Genomic DNA, 12,321 nt, shown 5'->3' with positions numbered 1-12,321 from the left:
CAAACCTCCACCTCACTTAATATTTGCATCTAACACTCTGTCGAGGGGATTTGTGTGTTAATTGTGTGTTAATCTCCTCCTGAACAATAATCTGATGGAACAGATTTGATTGCTTTGAAGGGATAGGAGCATAAATGGTTGCAAATTCTGAGGCAATAAGATCTGGGGCTGAAGCTTGGTTTCTAAAAATATCCTTGTTCCAAGCTATATTGAAATATATTAGTTAACATGGATATTCAAACAATTTATTAAAATTTTATATTGAAGGCAAATATATGATTTTTTTTCTTTTTCTTTCCACTTTTGATTACTTTATAAAATTGTATTACTTAACATAGAAACCAAAATATATTATTTATGGTTTTGAAAGTAAAAGTGATTTTTTTTACAACGTTTCCTTCTTACTGGGTTGTAAAATATATATATATATTCACAGAAACGGTTAACTTTATATATTAACTCTTACTGGGTTGTAATATATATATATTCACAGAAACGGTTAACTTTATATATTAAAAAAAATTGTTGCAACCGTGTCTAGCTACACCTAAAAGTTTAAGCTTGAACGGTAGTAAAAATAAAAAAACCAAATGCAAAACTGGCCATTTGGCTGTCTTTTTTGGCCCGAGCATGTACTGTTACTATTTACATTCAATCTAAGAGCACTATAGACTCTATAAAACACTGATAATACACATATGACAAAGCAAAACATTAAGAGAAGACTTAAAATTTTGTTCCAACCCGTGTCTTGTGGGTTCTCCCCATCTTCAGCTTGTTTCTCCGGAGTGTTGCCTGGTTTCTCTTTCACCGTCGGTTGAGGTGCCATCGTCCCACTGTTTCCCACACCCTCTTGTGCCTCTGGGCCTCTGTCGTTGCCTTCTCGTTCCTCAATTCCCCTGTCGCTCGACTCTAATTCCATATAGTCCACGTAGGCAGGAGAATTATGTGCCCGTTGAACATGTTCCTTTAAAATCTCCAACTCCTGAAAGAAATGGACCATTCACATTTCCAAATTAGCTAACCGCGCCTCGAATACCATCCATCTTGTTGCTCCTTCGCCTCATTCCGCAGATTAAAGATCCATCGACGAAGTTATGGAATGGGGTGGTGGGAAATAAACCACCCCACCTCTATTTGACCCTTATGTAAACGAACTCCTTTGTTGGCTTGATAATCCACTTGCCCATTTTGATTTCACAATATGTGGTATGCTTTTATTTTGTCGATCTTTGAGAGGAGTGTTGAATCCTTGTCCATAATGGATTTAGCAATATGTGGCATGCTTTTATTTTGTCGAACTTTGAGAGGAGTGTTGAATATTTGAGAGGAGTCTTGAATCCTTGTCCATAATGGATTTAGCAGGACCATGTTCTTGGTCACTATCTTCCTTAGGGTGTTTATGACAATCGTTGAATCCCGCAACACTCGAAGGGACCTGACATTTCTTTGAACAAGCAGGGTGAGACCCTTCCATAGGGCCATCGTCTCTGGCTTGTTGTTAGTCGTTGACCCCAAACCCCACACATAGTTTAAACTCTCTTGTTCATTAGGGTGAACTAATGCCCCTCCCGCTCCTACCACCCCTGGGTTGTAATATTAACAACCAATGGAGCCGGTGCAATGAGAGTGGAATTATTCATGTTTTATAATATTTTTAATTACAATTAATCAAATATGTATATTCATTTATGTGATTGTTTTTTTTTTTTTTTGTAAACTGAGGCGGCATTCTATGTTTCCATTACTGAAAATAAAAGATATTACATATATAGGCAGGTCTCAACCCGCCCTTAAGGGAAACCGGGTGACCATCTAAAGTTTTTAAAAGCCATCTAAAAAAAGTATATGACCAGTCTATCTATCCATGCGAAATACCCATCTATTCTTGCTACAATCAAACTGTTTTTTCTTTGAGGCATTACCATCTAATATTGCAAAAGACAAAAAGAAATATATAAAAACCTCCTTGCAGCAATTCCATATCCTACTGATTCATTGTATCTGGCTTGGGCTCGCTCTCTGCCTTGACCTCCAATTCCATTCGCTTTAAACATCTGCAGAATCTTGTCCATCTTTCTGTCTTGCATAAGAAGAGTAACCTGGATATTCTTCAGCTCCATTTTCAAGGTGGGGATTCCTTGAGCCAATTCAACCATTTCCATGGCCACCTGCTCCATAGCTTTGGCCAATAATCTCTTCATTCCCCAATAAACATGTAATGACTGTTTGTACAAGGACATTCTTCCTCTTGTGTGCCCCGGGTCAGGAAGAAACCACTCCCAATCTTCCATTTCAGGATCTGAAATTTCCTGCATGGCATCTTCCTCTAAGTGGTCAATGATTCTTCTGATATTCGGGTTTGTTTCATGAAGATATGCTTCCTCTGCCTCCTGCAGTTTTTTCCTCATATCTTTCTTCCCTCTTTTTCTGCCTCTGACCTCACTAGCTGATCCCTCCTCATATTCAGATCTTTGACCCCTACTCCCTCGACCTCCACATCCGCCAGTCCTCCCTCTACCCCTCTGGTTACCACGTCCTCGCATTCCTCTGCTCCTTCCTCGTCTGCCACCCGCCTCCTCTTCGTCATCTTCCTGACCCTCATCCTTATCTTCCCTATCTCCTGCTTCAGTGCTGTTCCTCTTCCACTTACCTTCTTTACCACCCGTTGCCCGTCGTGGCTCCTCATCTGAAATGTAATCCCGTATATCAAACTCTTCCTCCGACTCGTCCGGGATGTTAAGATAAATCCTTTGTAAGGTTTCCTCTACTAAACTCTTGCCTTTCTTGTCTAGATTCGTCTCCTTACTTCTCGTCCACCTGCCTTCTCCCCTGTCTTGGTTCGCTGCCATGTTGCTTGCCTTCGTCTGTTGCAAATTCGTAACTCTCCCCCTCACTTTGCTGCGGTTCACGCCTGGTTTCTTCCTTTTCTCCGTTCGACTGCATGCAAACACTAATGTATCCCTACTCGGCCACCTTTTCTTCTTGAAACTTCTTTGCTACCTGTCCTCCTCATTAATACGCGTCTCATTTACTGTATCATGATGTGAGACGTACGCTGTCTCTCTGACGATTCCACCTCCCGTCCTCGGTACCTTACCCACTTTCCTCCTTGGGATGAGCATTCCTCCCGTGGGTTGATTAAACTCACCCTCCATGACTTTAACTTCATATACTCGCTTCTTCATACACTCTAGTCCAACATTAATTATCTTGTCCTTTCCCCTCCTATCCATAATCAGGAGGCGGCTAATCATTCCTTTCTTGTGCGGTCGCTTCATCATGATCTTGTCTTAATATATTTTTTAATTCGTTCCACCTTGGATCATCCTGAAATGATAGCCAGCTACCATCCATTACCCTGTTCGATACTTCACTTCCCCAATTGGCTAATAAATCGGCTGCGCGATTAATATTTATGTGATTGTTTTTTAATTACAATATAATTTTTCTTTTAATTTTAAAATGACACGTGTCAACTCCATGTTGAACACGGAAGGTATCACACATCGCTCTCATACTGGGTTGTAGAATGTGCTTCTCGGCGCAATTAGACAATCAACATGAACTTCTCCTTTACACATGGTTTGGATTCGTGAATTCTTCTACTTGGCTCAAAGATCCTATACTTCTAGAAACACTTGTCCTCCTTTGTACTCTTCCTTCTCGTGGAACCAATCACTTGGGAGAAATCCCTCTTCTCCAAGAAAGCCAATCCTTCTCATGGGAACCAACTTTTATGAAGCCAATCCCTTTGATATTGAATCCAACCTCATCTGCTTCGTGCTTCCCTTTTTTTGCTTCCCTTTTTTATTCCTCTTCTCTGTCACCTTCCATCTTCTTTCAAACCTTGGTTTGCTAACAAATTCAACTGCCACCTAATAATGGTCCATCTCCTTCCTTTCTTGGTTTTACATGCTTGCAAAAGGGAAATGTCTGCATTACTCGGGTTTCCAACAGCAATGGGAGCATTTCTACAAGTCTTCACCTCCAAGAGGAGTGCCAAAATGACCTTAAATGGGCATCCCCGTGCTACATAGTCTGTATTTGATGCATGCACTTATTTTGTGGTTTGACACCTTCCTTCTGGGAGCTTGGGTTCCAGTACATAGATATCACCAGATTCAAACACATCATCCATCATTTTCAACTTTTGAATTATATATGACATGATCTCTCTAGGTCTCTCAAGAGCATGGAATAGATGTTAAGTACTTAAATCTTTCATAACCACCAGATAACGATTTACCAGATTAAGGCTGGAAAGTATGCGTGTTTCATACGGTGTTTGCATAAATGCATCTATAATAGAGAATAAGAGATAAATATGTCTGGTCATTGACAGTCCATAGTGAGGTAAATATTGAAAATGCAGGCTCTTGATTAATGCTCACATGAGCTCTGCTCAGGTAAAACCCTTTTGCTTGCTTGCATAGAGGGCTTACCTTCACTATCTCACCGAGGTAAGATCCTGTAAGAAGTGAAGCGTTATCCCTTTCTCGCGTAGATCGTGAGTGAAGTTTATCTCATTTCCGCAATGGAAAAATGAGGGTCCTCAAAACTCTCAGCTATGTTGGGCTTGTTTCTTGATTAACATGTGAATCAGTGTCACCAATAATCATGACAAGAACACAGTCCATCCCTGAAATGATGGAAGCGGTTGTTATCTCTAACAAAAATTTCTCGCCTGACAATCTTAGAAATGTATTTGATAACAGTATGACAGTCACCACAAACACGAAGGTTTTTAGTTATCCGTATAGGTGTTGCAGGGCATGTGTTAATTAGGCCAAAAACTACAGCAAGCTTTTCACTGTGACCACAAAGAAATTGCTCCTTCTCTTCCTCCTCAACATCATGCAATACAAAATTTCTGCCAGGAACATACCCCGCCTCTATCATCTGCCCAACCAAGTTCTCCAATGCTGCATTGATTTTGTCCAATTGAGGGTGTGATTTATCACTTACAATAAATGTATGGACCCTATTCTTCACCTCAATCCAGCTGCATCCTGGCCTTTTCCTCAATCCCATGCCTTTCATCATTTTTCTCACCCTTGCAACTTCATCCCATCTGCCAGCTGCAGCGTACGTGTTTGACAGCAACACATAATTCCCCGAGTTTGATGGTTCTAACTCAAAAAGATGTCCTGCTGCAAGTTCCCCTAGCTCTACGTTTGAATAATTTCTACATGCACTAAGTAGGGCACCCCATACACAAGCATCAGGTTTCAATGGCATCTTGTTGATGAAGTCTTGTGCCTCTTTCAGCTGTCCAATGCGGCCAAGAAGGCTAACAATGCAGGCATAATGCTCCATACGGGGTACAATGCCATAGTCTCGAGTCATCATATCAAAGTAATGTCTACCTTTATCAACCAGGCCTGCTTGGCTACACGCGGAAAGAACACTAGTGAACGTTATGTGGTTAGGCTTCAAGTCGACCTGTTGCATTCGGCGAAACAATGCAAGGGCCTCCTTGCCATGACCATGCATCGCATAACCACCAATTATTGCATTCCATGAAACTAAATTTCTCCGAGTCATTTTGTCAAACACTTGCTGTGCCTTCTCAATACACCCACATTTCGCATACATGTCTACCAGTGCACTTGCCGCAAAGACATCTGACTCGATCTGGCTTCTAATCATATAACCATGCATTTCCCTACCTCGACTCAGAGCTACTATGTCAGCACACGCTGGGAGAGCACTGGCAATGGTAACTGAGTTTGGTTTCACACCGGAAGCAATCATTTCATTTAAGAGCTGTAAGGCCCCCTCTCCATGTGCATTCTGAGCATAAGCTGCAACCACCGAAGTCCAGGAGATTACATTAGGCTTCACACCTCCTGACCGCATTTTTCGAAATAATATCGCGGCATCCTCAAGCATGCCATTCTGTCCATACCCTGCAATTATTGAATTCCATGCAACAATATTTCTATCAAACATTTTGTCAAACACATAGCGTGCATCCTTCATACTTCCACACTTTGCATACATGTCTACAAGGGCACTTCCCACAGAAGCATCTGATTCAAAACCACTCTTGATAACATAATTATGGATCCCCTTGCCCTGTTGCAGAGCTACTAAACTCCCACAGGCAGGAAGAACGCTCACGATCGTAACAGAATTGGGTTTTCCACCTTCTTCATGCATTCGACAAAATAGCTTCAGAGCCTCTTCTCCATCCCCGCTCTGCGCACATCCTGCAATCAGCGAATTCCATGAAATCTCATTGGATCCTATTCCTAAAACCCGCATTTTATCAAAGAGTTCCATAGCCTTATCCCGAAACCCATTCTGAACATAACCTGCTATCATAGCGCTCCATGTGACCACATTTCTATGAGACATTCTGTCGAACACTTCGCGCGCATTCTCCAAACTCCCACATTTCACATACATATTCACGAGGGCACTTTCCACAAAGGGATCCGACTCTAACCCTCTTTCTCTAACGAGTCTGTGGACTTCCCTGCCTTGCTGAAGATACCCAAGTTCAGCACAGGCTTTAAGAACACTGGGAAATATGAACTTATCAGGTCGAATCCCTCGGCCCTGCATTAGATGAAAGAGGGCGATGGCTTCTTCGCAATCGCCATGTTTTGCATACCCTCCAATCATTGTAATCCATGAAGACATATCTGCTGTGGACATATTGTCGAACACAAGGCGTGCATCAGCTAAACGCTGAGATTTAACATACATGATGACAAGCTTTGTTTCAATACCCGTGGCCGTGGTTTCTCCTCCTTGCTCGCTCCCCAGCTTCAGCACGAAGCCGTGTACTTGTCTGGCCTCTTCTAAGGATTTCATCCTGCCACATGCTTGCAGTAAAAAGTACTGTACATCATCCAAAATTGAAATGGAATTATTAAGCTTAAATTGCGACAACACCCCTGAGGATGCGCTTGCTCTTGCAATTGAAGTCATACTCTCGTGCTCTGAATGGAGTCAATGAACTACTTGCATATGAATATTAATCACCACATCTGATAGAAATTCACAAATCAATAGCGTTTTGCCTTATTGAACCTTATGCTCCTCCAAAGGTCAAATGACAAGTTGAACTTTTGTTAAATGCATTAAACATATAATTTATATAAAAAAAATTAACTTACTTAAAAGTAGGCGATGGCAAACAAGTGATTTTAAGAAAATATATTTTCATGAAGCAAGTGATTCTAGGAAAAGATCTTTTCATCAGTGGAGCTGGTGTTTATACTGGTGTTTATAGACTTTCTTCTATATGATTTCTCTCTTAAATTCAAAAGGTTACAAATATCTAAATCAAGTAAAGACAGTGGCTTTCCCTCCCAACTCAATTAGTTATTCGTTGTCTTAAGCTAACTTAGGTTTGATGGGTTCTTTGGCTAACGAATGAGACTCTTTCATAATGGAGATGAACATCAATGGAGTCTGCTCTAAAATAACAAAGGACTCACTGGTCTGGGGTTGGGACGCAACCACAGGTAGGGTGAAAGCAAACTTAGCTTATGAAGCTATTGCACACTCTGCTGCAAATAAAGATCCCAGCTGGTGAAAAAACTACATTTGGAATTGGAATGTCCCAAATACACTGGAACTCTTCTCTTGGTTAGCACTCAAAAACAAGATCTTAACTTGGGAGAACCTCCAAAGAAGAGGTTTCATAGGGCTAAATCAATGTTGTCTATGTAGGAGGCACGAAGAAACAATGGATCATCTATTCACAAGCCGCTGCATCCCAAGGGAAATTTGGAAAACTGCGCTGCAAACTGTGGGCATTAAAGAGGGCGCTCTTCTGTCCTCCTTTGAAACACACTTCTTTTTTGGGTGGAAAAGTATAAACCTCTCTGCTCCTTACCTATTTTTGTAGCTTGGGTATCTAGACCCTCAAAAATAGTACCATTTTCAAGAATCCTAAGCTCAGTGTGCTCCTGCTTTCCTCCAAAATAGTGACACATTTTAGGGAATATCCTCCAAAGCAAAGCAGGCAAAAACTGAGATCAATCACTTACCCCTGCATTTCTCAAGATCTTTCGGTGTGCTTTTTTGATCGAGCATCTCAAGAATTCAAATGTGGAGGAGGAGGTATGATTAAATTTACGGGGAACAAATCGATTCACATTAAAGTTGGGCTAGGATTCAAAACAAACACAAAAGCAAAGCTTATAACTGTCTAAGCCCTGTTGTTCCTAGCCTCTCTAAAAAATATAAATTGCAATCAAGTTTTGGGAGACTCTAAATGTATTATTGACTGGCTAGCTAGCAAAGCACGCCTAGAAGTTCAGAATCTTGCTGATTGGAAAACCAAAATTGAGGGTGTAAGAGAAAATTTTTAGGATATTAGCTTCTTCCACATCTACAGGGAGCTAAACTCCTCCGTAGATCAACTATCAAAAGAAGCTCTCAAACTAGAAAATCCACATTCTACAAGGGGAAATTGGTAGGATCCTCCTTCCCTAATTGTCCTTTGCCCCAGTGAAAACAATGGATGATTTATACATGTATATTTCCATCCCAGATGCTACACTATATAGATCCATAATATCCTTTAGTGTGTTGACATCTCTCCTAAATCCATCACAAAATAACAACACATCATCTAGAAACAATTGATGAGTTGGAAAGAAATATCTCCCTATTTTTATCCCACTTGGAGTTCCCATTATTTTAATATTGATCTACTCACCTTTTTTCTATAGCGAGAAAAAAAAAAAAAAAAAAAAAAGGAGACATAAGACATCCTTACCATAGTCCTCTGATGGGATTAAAAATCCAGATGTTACTCCATTAGTTGAAACTACAAAAGAAACTAAAGATAAACAACCCATAATTCAATTCACCATGTGAACACATAAATCAATATGAATAAGAATATAAGTCCCAAATAAAGTCAATTTGTTGAATCATAAGCTTTATATAGACAAAGTTTTAAAGCCATGGAAAGCCAAATATGAATTTTAATAGAATGAAAGCCTTCCCATGCCACTCCTATGGCTTCATGAATTTATTTTCCACGCAAAAAGGCAACATTTTCTTTATAAATTGTTTTATGGGAAAATCTTCTGCACCTTAACAACATTTGTTTTTCTACTATCTTATATATGCAATTGTAAAATGAAATAGGCCTAAAGTTTCCAAATGATGCTAGGTTGTCTTCTTAGGAATTAAAATAAGAAAATTGGAATTAGAGGCTCCAAAACATTTTTTGTTCTTCTTAAATACTCCAACGTGGCCCTGGTAGTTCATAGTCCATCATGTCATAGAAGCTTATAAAAAATTCCACAGTTTATCCATTTAGCCTTATAATCTTATCCTTATAGAAGGAAGGAAGCCAAAATTGATTTTAATGTTTCCTTCAACCCTTCCTCCATCATTTGAAAGCTCCAATTAATCTACATTATGTATGCAATGTAAACATTTTTATAAAAATAAAAATGGGTTGAGTAATGGGACACGACTTCTAGAGGGATGGGATGATTACTTGCTGAAAGAATATTAATGTACAAAAAATTCAAATGAGGAATTTGAAAGTTAAATGGAATATGAACAGTGAAAAAAAAGAGAAAAACGGAATTGCTTGAAAAAAGATTTGAAGCAAGAGAGAAGAAAAAAAGAAGACATAGGAAAAGAAAAAAAGAGAGAGTTGGAAAAAGAAGAGCATAGGGAGCAACAACAGAGAAAGAGATTTGAATTACCAAGAGAGTCTGAAAAATAGAAAGGAATGAAGTGTTTGGTTGGAAAAGGAGTAGGAAGAAATCACCAGGTGGGGAATTGATTGCCTCTCGAGTCAATATTGGCCTGGAGAGTGGAGATCGTGTTTCTCAGGAAATCCCTAAGGGTTGGGGTGGAGTAATTGATCCTGGAAAATTCCTGACAGAATTATGGATGCTTTCTTGATGTCTTTTGATTTTATTATGAGTTTTGGAATCCTGGAATAGGGTGGAGCCACAATGTTGTGTTTTGAAAGGTGGAGACAACTAGTCTCTAGAATCCTTATGTATGTTTTTGTTGTTTCAAACTCAGTTGGTGGGTGGAGATGGGTGAATCTCTGGAGTCTTTGTTTCAGTTGATGTATGCATTTGATCACTGAAGAAAAATATCCCTCAACCTCTGGAATCTGGCTCGTGGGTGACAACTACAAGTGAGACTTGGTTGTAGTTGTCTATGGTTGGGTGTAAAGTCATAGTCCCATACTTAGTTTCCCATTAGTTCTGAGATATAAGTATCTCTCGTGGGTGACAACTACAAGTGAGACTTGGTTGTAGTTGTCTATGGTTGGGTTTAGAGTCATAGTCCCATACTTAGTTTCCCATTAGTTCTGAGATATAAGTATCTCTCATGTTCTTAAGAAAACAAGAATTTATACATATGTATGCCCATTTTCATTGTCGGTCTGAAATTATGTTTATTGATGGCATGGTTCATGATTTCTTTAACTTTATGAATTGACCAATGTGTTTTTTTTACTGTGTAAAAGGTGCTCGAACAACATGTAGCAAAATTGATTTAGTCTTGTAGTAACTAGCTTGCAATCTCCATCATTGCAGTGATGATTTTATTTAAATTACAGTAGTTTGTATCATTACTGTGCAAATTACAAGCTACATGAAGAAGTGAATTGCATGAGATACAAGATCTTATATTAACATCTTGGATGCAGGGTTTACTTCATTATGATGATGTTGGGTTGCATTGGTAGGCATGAGTGCTCAACAATGTTAATGTATAGTCTGGAAAGGATTTAAAATATTGGGTTGATTTCATGTTTAGTTTGTTATATAAGTATTGGAAATTTTATTACATGCTATTGGGTACATTTTTAATGGAACAGAAGGAAGTCTTGATTTACATTCCTTGTGGTTGCATTCTGTCATGCATAAACCAAGAAAATGAGTCTTCTACTCTATAAAAGAGTTGTTATAGCTCTATGTATTTTTGTGAAGAAATGCACTTGAAAATGCTATTCAATTTCTATTGTGCCTATGAATGATTGTTTCTTAAGTTTTTCATAAATTCCTTATGAATTTATTGGCTTCTAGGTGTTGGAAGCAATGCTTGAAAAGCCTACAAATTTAGAAAAATTCTAGCTCTGTTAAAATGTTATAGCTGCTGAAAATTCTAAGTTAAAATTTATTTTTTGTTCAACATGTTAGAGGTTGGGATCTCGGCCTGGACGGCCCGACCTCCAACACGGTTTGCCACCTGACCTTCAGTGGGGTGACTTGACTCTCCATGACTGTAGGTTGAGAGGTCGAGTGGTCAAGGTGGTCACACTAACAGAACTAGGTTGACCCCAACTGAGGTCAAAGGTAGAGGGTTGGGCTCAACCCATTTGAATTTTTAATATACATATGTGTAAGGAAGGCCACCCCTGACCTTCCTCGGGGTTCATTCCTTCCACCTGGGTGTGTCAGGTGCCACTCAGGTGTCATGATAACGTGGTGAGGTGTAATTTTCCAATCTTTAGAGGGCCATAACTTTTTGTCCATAAGTCGAATTGAAGTGAAACTTATATTGTTGGATTCAGCTCGATGAGATGAACATAATGAAGTTGTTTGTTTAAAATTCTGGAAAAGACAAAAGACCAAAAATTTATCTATCGTTCCCATATTTGTACCTTGGGAGCTAGGTCAGCAGAGTAACCCCAAAATCTAGTTGGGTTTGGGTTTAGGTTTAGGAGGGGTGTGTTTACACACTAATACTTCATTTTAAACTCCTACAAAGCTTGGAAAAAATGAATTGATCTTCACTGATTTCTATAGTATTTATTATACCATGTTCTTTATAGAGCCTCCTAAAATGAGAAAACCTCATATTTACAATTTCCTTGAAAGACCTAGCTTTATTATCACCATTCTTTTGCATTTACTAAATAATGTTAATGTTTTTCTATGATTAGCATATAGTTGTGAAATTATTTTGTATTTTCATCTCGATTTTGTAGATACAAGGCTTTGGTCTTTAACTTTCCATTGGGCTTCCTTTTCTTCTATGTGTTTCTTATTAAATTGTCCCAAATTTGTAAACATGATCCTATAAATTTCATCAAAAAATCCTATAGAATATTAAGCATATATATTTTCTATTTTTTTTTTAGAAATATTAGATCCTTTTGAGTTCTCCTTCTCTTGGTATGATCCCAATTTGACACAACACACTTGAATTTTTTTTATTTGTTGCATAATAAATATTGACAAACTCCGCTGTAAAGTCATCAAATGTTACCCATTTTGAGTTTACTAAATTTACAAAATCCTCTTATCTAAACACTTTGGAATAAATGTGAATGAGACAAGAGGATTCCTATCATCCTTTTCCATTTCG

At 38.9% G+C, this 12,321-nt stretch overlaps 1 pseudogene; it reads right to left on the bottom strand.

Moving 5' to 3' along the window:
• Positions 1–4,147: 4,147 nt before the first annotated feature.
• On the bottom strand, positions 4,148–7,009 carry LOC149150855 (pentatricopeptide repeat-containing protein At1g20230 pseudogene; annotated as a pseudogene).
• Between the last annotated feature and the right edge of the window lie 5,312 nt (positions 7,010–12,321).

Source organism: Pinus tabuliformis, chromosome 9, assembly GCF_031772625.1.
Source record: "Pinus tabuliformis cultivar Carrire ecotype Pingquan chromosome 9, CPIR1, whole genome shotgun sequence".
NCBI classification, from domain to species: Eukaryota; Viridiplantae; Streptophyta; class Pinopsida; order Pinales; family Pinaceae; genus Pinus; species Pinus tabuliformis.
The sequence above is the reverse complement of the archived record's forward strand: the minus strand, read 5'-3'. Positions and strand labels throughout refer to the sequence as shown.